Genomic DNA, 11577 nt, shown 5'->3' with positions numbered 1-11577 from the left:
AGTGATATGGGAAGTCTTGAACAGTTGCGTTATTCCCCTTGTTGATATAACTACAGTGCCACCGAAACTAGTTGATGTAGTTGAGCCGTCAGTATAGACTCATGTGCAGTAGCTGTATTTTTCGTGCAATAGAAGCAAACTAAGTTGCTTGAGCGCAGAAGACGGTAAGTCCTACTTTTTCTGAAGTCCTGGGATTGGGAGGTTTACTTGAGTACGGCTCACACACCAAGGAGGAATCCAAGGTATTGCCGCAAGTGTGTAACCTGATGGAAGAGAGGCACGGTGCGCGAAGACAGTTGCACTGAATGTCGTGGGTGGCTTTTCTACTGGGAGGCTTGCGAGGTAGTGGGTAGGGGTCGGGGCGAAGCTTCCTAGGTGCACATGCATTGTTTCAATGGTACTGTGCGTTCCAATAGTCAAATTTTGAGTGATTGCAATAACTTCTGTCCTTGATACGCTCCGCGGTTGACCAAGACCTGAAGGCTTGGGCTTGGATACCTTGTGTTATATTCAAGTTAGTTCTACAGGGGTTGGAAATGACTGTGTAGGCCGTACCGCAGGAATCGAACAAAATGCATTGTACAGTAGCAGCATGGGGTGCATCCACACACCCCAGGTCTTTCCTGTTAGAAACCTGAGCATATGTTCACATGTTCACATGTTCTTCCACATAGTTCACTTGAGGGGTCCAGGAAAGATTTATGTCAGTAAACACCCCCAAGAATCTGTCTTGTGTTGTACGTGATCAGCTGTCCGTCGACAGGTATCGCATATGGAGACATTGGTTTCCTGGTAAATGCCACCACTGCACACTTTTCGCATGTTATTTGAAGCCCTTGTTCCCGAAGGATGGATTATGTTAAAGCGCCTGCCTTCTGAAGCCGGACGCCAAGCTGAAGTCACGTCACACCCGACGTCCAAATACAAATGTCATCCGCATAGATGGCGAGCCGAACGGTGCATGGAAGGATGTCGGCGAGTTCAGTGATTGTTAGATTGAAGAGAGTTCGGCTCAGTACTTTGCCTTGAAGGACCCCATGGCTATTGTAATTCTGGGAGGTGAGTGATCAAGTGTCGATGTTCCAGCGGAACTAGTTTCGCCAGCAATTCTTCTGCAGAAAAGTTCAGCGACGTCAATCTACGTTGTTGGTGAAGGGTGAAAGACTTGAAAGGGTGGCGCTGCTGAGGGTTTCCATGGAAACCACGAACCGTTCTCCATATGTGAGACAAAGGTTTTCTTGGATCCAAAGACTCCCATAACGACATCTATCTTTACGATGCGAGTTTGTCCATGCGGCGCTCAATTTTCTTTTGAGATCGTCTGGCCAACCTCAAGCCATGTACGGACTTTGTAAGCCTATATCTTCTCTCTGTACGGTGACGACCTGCGCGAAACTTATCCAGCTCAATAACATAGTCGGTGCTTGTAGACGTCCTCGAAAGCGAATCCATGGCCGCCTCTAGGGCACCCTTTATGTTATCTAGGCTAGAGGATAAGCCATCACGACATCCGATTTCCACAATTTATTTGAACATTGGCCAGTCGACACATTGGGTGACGGCGGGTAACTTGGAATTGTGGAAAGATATGTGGGCAGTTAGTCACTTCCCCGCGTTTCAATATCCGAAAACCATGTAACCTTTCTGGTGAAGGAGCGTGAAACAAAGGTGAGGTCCAGGCAGTCACTGTAGTTACACGCAGAAAGGTGGGGCTTCCATCATTTAACAAACATAGCCTTTGTTTCAAGGCAGATGATACTAATCTTCTGCCCTTAGAGTTTATCTTAGAGCTTTCCCAGAGATAGTGGTAGGCATTAAAACCTCCAGTCGTCACCAAAGGTTGCGGAGTCATTGTCTTGATTCGCCGTAACCGCTCGCAGTCGACCCGACTTGAGGGCGATGTGTAGGCTCCAACTACTGTGAAAGTGAGCTTGCCTCTCTTAATTCTCAGACAAACATACTGGTTTTCGTGGCCAGGCGGCACTGGATGATGAACATACGTAACATCACGTCGTATGAAAACAATAATCTTGCTGAATTCTCCGTGTGTGGCGGACATGAAGCACTCATACTCGGGCGGTTTGATGGCAGCTGATAGAGACTCACATATGACGACAATGGGGAACTTATTCATGAACACAAACTTTCGACATGCGTTATGTCCCCTGTAATGGTAGATGAAGTTATCATGCTGTTCAGTATAACGCAAATGGCGTTCATAAGAGACAGCAAGATGTTGATGACCTGGATATCATAAGAGAACGTCGTTTCTACAGTTGCCACAGCCGTCGAGGTCGGTGCGCTTTGAGGTAACTCAGCAGCACGTGCCCTCGGTAGTTCAGGTTATTATTCAGAACAGGCGAGACTTTCCACTTTGCTTTGCTTGTATCCGTCTTGGTGGTGCTATGCATTGATGATGCAACCCCTCGGACGGAAGATGGCGTGTCACTATTTGCAGCTGTGGTTTTTCGTGCACTTCTTCGGTGTCTAAGCCCACGTGGCCGAAGTGTAGCAGCAGTTTCTCGATGCGTTGAATTGTCCCACACCAATCATTTGAGGATCGCGAATTTCTTCTGCACCCGTGGGCGATCCTTTTGAGGTCTTGTAAGCACCACTGCAGTTAGGGCACTTTAGAACATCTGTGCGGCAGGTGTCTTCTGACTTGGACTTAGACTGGGACTTAGAACACCTCGAGCACACGGCGTTGTTCATGTAGACATCCTTTATGTGGCCAATGTGGCAACACTAGGAGCGCTAGAAGAATTTCGGCACGAATGGTCATAGTGGATGGCGGACACATCCTACTTTGATATGGGATGGAAGGCTATCTTCCTCAAGCAAAATCTTCCCACAGCGTGTGTTTCCAAGTCTGGAAATTTTCGTAATGAAAGTGCATTCCGTCCTTGGTTTCATTAGCGTTGGCAAGTAGTCATTCGGGATGGCGACGTCGACGTCATAAATGACGCCTGCAGTACCAATACCGCCTGTAGGGACCATTGATCTCACCTTTACATTGTCGATCTCAGTTATATTGCGTAGGCCTTGTAGGGTGCTACGGTGTAACACGTCAACTGCTAGGGCATTGTTTTGTGAGTATATTCTCACGTCTTTAATCTCATTTGGTGCAATTTTTTTGAGCAACGAAGGGAGAAACTGCCTGTTTAGCAGCCGCAAATTGGTCCTCGGTTTCACGGGCCTGAAGAGCACAGTGAGTGGCTAGCGCTGCGGTGCATTCTTCATGACAGAAACACTTCTCAACGATGACGCCCGTAGTATTTCTTTTGCTGTTCTAATCATCACGAGCTTGAAGTCGTCGTCTGAGGGGTCGTAGCTGCCCGAGCATACCTAAGTGGCATCGCTGTCTGTATCACTGGATGCATAGGCGGAAAGTTTTCATTTCTCCGGGTGGGGGGTGGGGGCGAGGGCTGGGGCCCGACCAGCTTTCCGAACCCCATACATACATACATACATACATACATACATACATACATACATACATACATACATACATACATGCATACATACATACATACATACGCACACGCACACACGCACACACACACACACACACACACACACACACATATATATATATATATATATATATATATATATATATATGTGTGTGTCTTGCACTTAAAAGAACTTCGGGTGACCTCGAAGAGTTGCCGGTCTTATATCAGAATTTACAAGACCTAGCTCATAGTAGGAGACAGTTCAATTTCACCCTATTTCCCCCTACCACGAATCTGGCGCCTCTCGGTGGTGTAATCTTCCTTCGTGTAATTGTCGTATACTTCGCTATCACTAATACTGCTTCGCCTTTCCAGCGAAACTGCAGTATCTCTCTGTCTTTCTTTTTTCTTTTTCTGTGAGCCAAAGTATAAGCGCTCCTGTGCATGACTGCTGTTGATAATGATTTCGAGTAAATCCGTCTTGGCCTCATTTCGGTTACAGAGTGCATCACACAGGGTGGCCCCAAATATCATGCACCAAGACTTAAAAAAAGAGCAGTTGCTTTACTCGAAGAAAACCTAGTGCATATTGTTTCCAGTACAGTGGAACAGCCACCAGTAATTCTTTCGCTCCTGAAATTTAATTCGAGAATTGCAATTAATCGTCTAGCTAGAGAAGTATTGTCCTAAACATCAAATTGTTATTGAGGCATTTGTAGGCACCCTCAAATGACATCTAACTGCTCTGTTGTTAGTGGCGTACTAATTGTGTGCAATTTTTTCCGACTTGCAAACAAACCTCACGAAATATGAAAAATACCACGTGAGTGCGCTCCCACCCGCATAATCAAGCAACGCCCTCAATAAGCTGACTGAAAGCAACTGCACTGCCTGTCACAAAGCCGAAAAGGCAGCGCATCAGCTTCATAACGGTACGGAAGGAGCACCAACAGCAGGTTTCACGGCTTTGCAGCTATTCGTTCCACCTACGTCACATTTATTATCCGTCTCTCAAGACAGACTGATCACATTAATAACAAAATTCTTTTGATAAAGCGGTCGAAGCACCACTCTGACGCCGCACGAAACGCGAAAAGCAAGGTAATAGGCCTAGCATGTTTTAAAATCCCGGCTTTGCTCGTACCACACCGACAGAGTGGGTGCGCATCTATAATTCGCGCCAGAAAGTTTCTTCGGATCAAAGCCAACTTAAAGTGATGGTTTTAGTTTTCATGAGAGTGTATACGTTCGGCAAAAACAGGGTCATGTCATCAAATATAGGCGATATTGACACGTGTACTTGTTTATCTTTTCCGGGTGACCACTTGTCACCACCTAACAAATGTTATGGCACACGCAGCACATGCCTGCATGTATCGGAAGTTTCTGGAATGTTATCGATGGTTCCATCCGCTGTCTGTCACCGAACCTTGTGTAATCTGATTGCATGTGTGCGTGACGCGAATAGTGTAGCACTTTGTGGAAGACACGCGGGTCCCAGCGATTACTCTGGAACATTCGACGACTGATGTATAAAAGTCGACGCGTTTGACCCACTGATCAGATTTTGACGATCGCCGCTCTATGTTGGCCGCTGTCGCCGTTCTTTAAGTGTAGCCTGTTTTTGTGCGCACAGGTTCGCCCAATAAAAGTTAGTTTCGCATTTCACAGTATTGCTACTGTGTTCTTTATACGTCACTATCACGTGACAATATAAACAAACCGGGATGCGACTCACATGTTGAGAAAAGGCAAAACCGATGAGTTCAAGAAAGTAAGCCGCCACTTCTAAATGAGCCGAATTGGCAATCTGGACGCCTGCACAAAAAGCAACCACAAAAAAAACAAACACCAGATTTCAGTGTGCCCTTATTATCTATCAATTCGTAAGGGCCGTTGAACATCAGCTGCTACCTTAAGGACGTGTTCGAATAGGTCTCCTTCTGCAGCTATGCAGTACTGAGTCCGCCTTATCACATCTTCAGTGGCTTTTTTGATGACCGACGCTCGAATTCTACGGCAGACATCCGTTATCCTTATCTTCAGCTAATCTGGCATCCGTCTTGATCATATAAGCATGATCTTTCACATAACCCCAAAGAATAAATGTTATACACGTTTGATTAAGCTTTACGTGGAATGCGCTGGCAAGGGTGAATGTGGTATTGTTAATAGCGACTTAACCTTTCACCAGGCTCCATATCGGTTCGATAGGATTGAACTCGCAATGATATGGAGGAAGCCTCACGACGTCGTGACCGGCACTGTTAGCGACAACATCCACGCGATAGGAGGAAAATATCTTTTTATGTTGGTTCACTAGCTCCAATAAATCTGCCTTTACTTGGTCATGGGAAAATGCGAAATTCTCCGTCAGCCAAAACTGAATGACAATCTTTCGTGTTGACGACGTTGGAACTTTCTCGAGGCGAACGATATGGTAAGGGGCATTGTCCATTACTCCGTCATTGCGTGGTTTGATGCTAGGCAAAAACTGCTCAGTGAACCACTTCTCGAAGCGCGGCCCACCCATTTCCTTGTGGTAGTCAGCAGTTCCTTACGCTGCTCTGAAACGACGCATGCAACATTTAAGACGCCATCCTCGCTACCGGCATGAAACAGGACATGCCTGCCAGATCTGCCGCTTGGGGAGGCACAGTCGGCCGCGGGCGCCCGCCCGCCCGGGCTGCTGTGTCTTGAAAGCCATCTGCGACGTGTACAGAATCAGGCGTCCTCTGTGTTTTCGTTTAGTTCGCGTTGATGCGAGCGGCTGCACGAAGGCCAATTCGCTCGCTGTTGCTGCCGCGATTACTCACTTCAGCGTGTTGACAGCGAGTTTCCGCGGTCACCGAGTGAGATGCGTTCATGTTCGCTTGTGCACGCGTGACATCATGCTCGTTATTTTGGTTAGTATATATGCCTCTGTTTACAAGTTTATACGGCCGATTGAACTACTATCCTTACTTGGCATAGCTCTCCGCTAACTTGCTATCGCAATCGATGCTTCGCCTTTCGGGCGAAAATGCGACTTTTTTTATTACGATAGAAATTATATGGAAGATCGAGGTGCATTCTAGTCGACGGCTCCATCGCAGCCGTAGTGCTCTCCCATTATCGACGGCATACACGCAGCTTGCGCGTGATTGGTCAGACATGTTTTTAGAGGTGGAGTGCGTTTGGCTGCACAAGAAATGAAGCGAAGTGTCAACGTTACATTTGATCACTTCCATGGCGGAACCAGGGCTGCACAAGCACACTAACGTTCCTGTTGAACTTGCGTGCTTATGCACATACGCACAGGTATGAGCGATATCACTCACGGATCTCCGCGTGCTTGCATTCCGCCGTTGGAGGTGGATGTGGCGGGGGTGATGGCGGTAAAATGTTTATTTTCTTTAAGAATGCAATCACCCCTTGAGCGAAGTCGAATGGACGAAAGAGGAAGAGGCGTAAGGTAAAGCTAAATGAAGTGTCCGAGATTACTTTCCCGGATAAAACACAACAGGCTCTCAAAAACTGGATCAGTACATCCGGTTCAGGAGTAGGATGGGGCCAAGCGCGCAAGTGTGCCGGCTGTTCCTCAGTGGCAGCGTTTTCATGGCTTGTTGGCGCTGCCGAGTGGGTCCAGGGCTAGCCCACATAATAGGCCGCAGGTCCGCTGAGGTGAAGGCTGCAGGGTACATCGACGGCCATCTGCTGATCATCACTTTGGCGTCACCGCTGTGCCTGTGTGTGTGTGGACGCTGCACGAAGAGAATTCGCAGGGGCGGGTGTAGGCTTTTCAAGTAGTGTCGGTTGGAGTGTTTTTCGTCATCCTGAGCGCGCAATAGACATCGCTTCATCGTAGTCGTGCAGCGGAGCCTAGACGTCTGGGGGACTAAGGGGTTGTGCAACTCCTCCAGACGTACCAGACGGTCAATACGCGCGTTCCCGGGAATGCCACTGTGACCAGGGACCCAAATTTATACATGAGAGCCAAAACTCTCGATCTGGCGGACTGCTTCATGTAAGTCATGTACGGCGCCACTAATGGGAGGTATGCCGTAGCAGGCCCGTACCGCTTCCTGGCTACCAGACTATATGTGATAGGTACGTTGAGAAAACGTGTCGGCAAGTGAAGTAATATCGAGGTCTACACAGGCGAGATCAATGGCTCCGCCGTCGCCGCAGTTGGCAAGCCCGTACGTTCTTTGAGACGCTATAGCCGCGTTTCGGACAGTAAACGTAAGTCTAACGTTATATAATATTTCACTCGGTACTCACTAACGTCGATGTCTTCTGCGGCTTCCCGCCCTTCGTCGTGTGACGCCTGCAATGCCACTGGCAGTTCCTGGCATTACTACAGTGTACTGAGAGGCCTGGTAGCTGCCGGGGCACTGCTCCTTATACCCAACAGCTGTTGTCTTACGTTCTCCGTCGCGCCGACATGTCGAACCCCCGTATAGTTCTAGCAACGTCCAAACAGTTTAAGATAAATGTTAGTCTTTGATATTGCTGTCAGTGCCTTGCCCTTCGGACGAAATTGGTAACTTTTGTGACGATTCTTTGTTCACATCACCGTTCCATGTAGTACAAGTGGTCGCGAAGCTGCCGGCGGTGACATGCGTGGCGTGGTTGCTATTTATGCAGGTGATGCGGGAGACCGGGCGAGGACAGAACACTGGCTGAGTGTCCTACGGCTGAGTATAATCTGCAGCCGCTATATAGCATTCTCTCATAGCGGGAAACTTGGACAAATGCTAGACTACGAGAGAAAGCTGCTCTAGCAGGGAATGAGTTCAGAACCGAAGGAATCGCTGGTTGATGTTTATTTTTGTCAAATTGTTTTTATGAGCGACGAATTTTAGTTTTCTCATATTAAGCAGAGGGAAGAAAAAACTGGGCCAGAACTTACCACCTCTAACTATAAAAGTATGCGATAACGTAGAACACTTAGAATATTGTTATTTTGACATCTCGACAGCTGCGCTCGTGTGCATCATGGGCGACCTTGCGCACTCTCATTTATCAAAGGGACGTCTCTATATCTCGTATCTCTTTTGAAATTTCGCGCATGCTGTGGCGCGTTCGTGTACGCTCAGCAGAACTCGACTTTCTTGTTAGACGTCTCCAAAGTGGGCGAAGTCTGCCTAAATGTTCATACGAAATGCGTGACCGACAATGGCATCTAATCTCTGTTTGGGAGGAACTCTGTCAAGCTGTTAAAATTCCTGTCTGCCCAGCGTATACCTTGTTACAGGAGAGAGTGGTTTATAAGATCCCTCAGTCCTGTAACAAGGCATACTTTGGGCAGATGGGCGTGTGCTTGAATGCGCGGCTAACTGAGCACAACTATCACTGCACGGCTAACGATTCAGATCATTTAGCCTTTCATTGTAGGGATTGTAGCAGCAAACCTGTCCTGAAAGAAACGGAAGTTGTGTACAGGGAGTAAAAAAAAAAAACAAAAAAAAAACAAGCAAGATAAATTCTTGAAGCAATGTAAATTGACAAATTGAAAGACAACTGTATCAATTATCCTCGATATCTTTTTCTGACAAAGCGCGCCGCTAACTTGGACTTTGATTATTCCTAGAGTCATAATAATAAAGAAATGCCATCTTTGCTTTTTTTTTTACTCTGGGCCTTCTTCTTGCCTCACTGCCGTCAGAGCACGTGCGTCTCTCAAATGGCACTACAAAAGTCGGGTCTTTGAGCAATAAAGCAGTAGTCGCAGTCCAGCGCCTGTGTATGTCCTTTTTATGTGTATGTGTGTCACATTTAGGTACGCTGCTTTAATGTCACCTTGATAAGGGCTTCTACCATGGCTTCTCATCAAGCGCCGTCAGATGCACAGCTCCGTTTACTCGTTTGATTTATGAATGACAGGTCTCCATCCATTTTCTTAACCATAGCAGCAATTCTTGGAAACAAGTCTTAAATTAACAATTTTGTACAGCTCGTTGAAATAATCTTTCTTGTTTAACAAGGACACATTTCCAGGAGAGTTCTAATCCCGGCCGCGTCAGCGGCATTTCGATGAAGGCGTAATCTAAAAACGCCCGTGTAGTTAGATTTGGGTGCGCGTTAAAGAACCCCATGGGGTGAAAATTATCCAGAAGGCCTGCACTACGTCGTTTTTCATAGCCCCAGAGTTACGTTGAACGTTAAGCCCAATGAACGAAACAATCACTGCATCTGCGCACAGCCCGGCGGGACGGACGAACCTTTTCAGGCATTTTAAGAATTCGATGACTATAGCGCCAGTCATGTCGCTAGATTGAACGGGAACAGCTTTCGCTTTACTATCGCTCGGAAATGCGCTTACATATGCAACCGCGTTTCCCGCATTGCTGCGCTCGTTTCCTGCAGCCTCTTTTTGCTTTTTGAGACGTTGGGCTTTTGCCTCGTAGTTAGGAGTCACGCGCCCACGACGTTCTTCGTGTCGTGTGCGGAATGGGTCCTGTGTGCGACGGAGACGTCAACAGCCTTCCTCGCCCCATCGTTTGCTCATGTCTGCCATTTGGCGATTGCTGACGCAGCACAATTGGTACATCCCTCATCTGCAGAGGGGTTTTCTTATTGCATATGAGCGGGAAAAGCGGTGCGCTCTATTGACTGCGCTTATAGTGCCGCAGACACTGGTCGGCTGCATGCGTGTCTCCGGAGACTTGTGTACTGTGGGCGCAGTATTAGAAAGCGCCTTAGGCATCGTGTATACCGGTACCCAAGCTGCGTGCATTGTTCCTGAACCAGCTTTTAGATCCGAGGAGGCCGAAGGTTAAGTCTGCACTTTGCCAGGCGAGGCATCGACCACTTGTCTACGTGGACGAGGAGTAGTAAATCTTACTTAAACCAGTCTTTAGCATATTGATTAGTTCAATTAGCTATGCGCTATTGCCGGCAGTCAAGCAAATGACGCAGAGATCGCATTTATTCTTTTTTAAATATTATTCGTTCAGTTTATCGAGGACGAAGACTGAGTTTCATGCTCTGCGACCAAATATCCTGCTCATCACAGCAGCCCATTACAGAGTCACTCACAATGACCTGTAAAGGAGCCAACAATTAAATTGGATATGTAGACCTGGAAGCAGCTACCTGATACAAAAGGCTAGTTGTTGTTTCTAGCTTTATGCACATTTACTCCTTGAGCTGGAATGTAGGCGTAACATGGTCGTTATTATTATCTCTTTATGGCTATTGTGCTGTCCTGCCGTGAAGTTATAACCAGTGTTAAATGTTAAAGTCATTCATGCAAGGCACTGGGGCCTTGCATGAATGAAATACCTAATGACACACTGAGTGCACAGGATAGGCGTCTTTGTTAAGAGTAATGCATTGTAAAACTATCGGAACCAAGGCTTACCTGACGAATCTCCATTGTTTCAACTGTAACTGGGACCTTGCCAACTTTGGTGATGAGTTAGTCAGTTTCGCCACTTCGACACAGCGAATCTCTTGATATCACTTTGTATGTGACATCTCGGAATTCTCTAGCTCTACTTCGATCAACCAATTCTGAACACGTGATGGACATTCTTGTCTTGTTTTCCCTGGCATTTTGTTCAATCACTCTGTCATTATCTGGGCTCTTCTATTTAAGACGTGTACTTCACGTCTTCGCGTCTGGGGGACACTACTCAAGTACTCTTCGTGCACGTCTCTACACCCTCTCTCTCTGCCTTCTCTATCTTCGCCTTCTCAATTCCCGCAGTGTAGGGTAGCCAACCAGATTCTTGGCTAGTTAACATCCCTGCCTTCCTTATATCCATCTCTCTCTCCCTCTCTCCTTTACCTGCGACTCGATTCACGTGGCCGGTTATCCGTACAAGCGATTCATGGCTGTGCGAGCCTCTTGCTGACCGATGGCTGTACCGAACACGCAGGGAAGTCACTAACAAGCCTCACATGCGGAAACATATACGAACTCGATAACCGATTCGTACATATATCAAACAGCGTGCTGACTGTATCGCTTAACATGCAAAACGCTGACGTTGAAGAAAGGGAAAATGGAAAGCCAACGATCAGGGTACAGGATCACACAGTAAATCGCACAATCGTGTTTGTCTCCGAGTTACGGCCAGCGCAAATCTATGATGCAGTCCTCGACATTGATCGTTAAGAAATTGCTGTTAAC

Source organism: Dermacentor andersoni, chromosome 2 (genome assembly GCF_023375885.2).
Source record: "Dermacentor andersoni chromosome 2, qqDerAnde1_hic_scaffold, whole genome shotgun sequence".
In the NCBI taxonomy this organism is placed as follows: domain Eukaryota; kingdom Metazoa; phylum Arthropoda; class Arachnida; order Ixodida; family Ixodidae; genus Dermacentor; species Dermacentor andersoni.
Note: the sequence above shows the minus strand (reverse complement) of the source record.